Source organism: Propithecus coquereli, unplaced genomic scaffold (genome assembly GCF_000956105.1).
Source record: "Propithecus coquereli isolate 6110/MARCELLA unplaced genomic scaffold, Pcoq_1.0 Scaffold61, whole genome shotgun sequence".
NCBI classification, from domain to species: domain Eukaryota; kingdom Metazoa; phylum Chordata; class Mammalia; order Primates; family Indriidae; genus Propithecus; species Propithecus coquereli.
In genome coordinates, this window is record NW_012152063.1 from 4,199,875 (window position 1) to 4,201,254 (window position 1,380).

The following is a 1,380-nucleotide window of genomic DNA, read 5'->3' on the forward strand; positions in this document are numbered from 1 at the left end:
ATAGAATAATGGGACCAGATTTACTCTCAAATATTAAACATCTAGAAAACCAGACTAAATATACCACATCAGTTTTTAAACGTTGGCCAAAGGGTAATACAGATCATTGATCCCTGGGAGAAGAAAATGGAGATGAGTCCTACAACAGTCCCAACTCATGGCCTGGAGTTTCTAGAAAGTTCTGTAAGAAAGATAAATCTGACTAATGCTTAAAATTCTTGTGAAGATGAAGAACTAGAGTTTGAAGAGGCCAACACACCCCAAATTTTCAGGAAAAAATGCTAGATATGAGGGAGCAGCATAAATATAGAGTTCTAAATATTTTCATGGGATCCCCTTGAGGTTCTAGCGGAGTACTTCTCTGTACATGCATGTGAAAGTAATTACATGACACCAAGAAATGAATCAAAAGAAAGAAGTAGACAAGGCAATCTCTGGAGTACACACAGGGTTGGAAGAATCCATATTGCCCTCAGGCAAAATAGAAGCATCTAATATACAAGATACCGGGTAGAATCCTCTGAAGATTATTGTCTTAGTGGTGGAACAAAATTATCCACAATTAAAGGCTTTTTTTGACCCGATCTAAAAAAATGATTAAAAGCATGCCTCAAAGGATAAATTGATTCTATTAAAGTAGTTGGCATCTAAAAAAATAAATTTGAAATGAGAAATATACTGTGTTTTATTAACAACAGATTAAACATTGCAGAAAAGTTTATTGAAATTGAAGGCATAGCAATGAAAACTATCCAAAATAAATTACGGGGAGAAAAAAGCCTAGAAAAATAGTTCAAAATTCGCCTGTGGGACTACATAATTGTTTTAACACGTGTGTGAACGAAAGCCCAGAAGGAAGAAGTAGGGGAAAAGAAAAGATAATGAAAGATATAATCGTCATAAATTTTCCAAAGTTGTTGAAAACTGTAAAACCATAGATCCACAAAGCTCAATGAACTCCAAGAAGAAATATGAAGAAAACCACACAAAGACATATCACAATAAAATATATTGAAAAAACTGATAAAGAGAAAAACTTAAGTGTATGTAGAGAAAAAAGAGTATCACATACATGGAACAAATAAGAAATTGCAGTAGATTTATTATCATGAACTATGCAAGTAAGGACACAGTAGAACAATATGTTTAAAATACTGAAGGAAAACAAAATTGTCATCCTAGAGTTGTATATGCAGCAAAAATATGTTCCAAAAATAAAGAAAAAATGAAGATTTTTTAGAAAAATAAAAACAGACCTCATCAGCAGACCTACACTGTAAGAGATTTTAATGTGTTAACTATTAAATTTAGATAATATATACTAATAGATGGAAATTTGTATCTTCTTAAAAGACTGAAGATCACGGGAAATGAAATTCA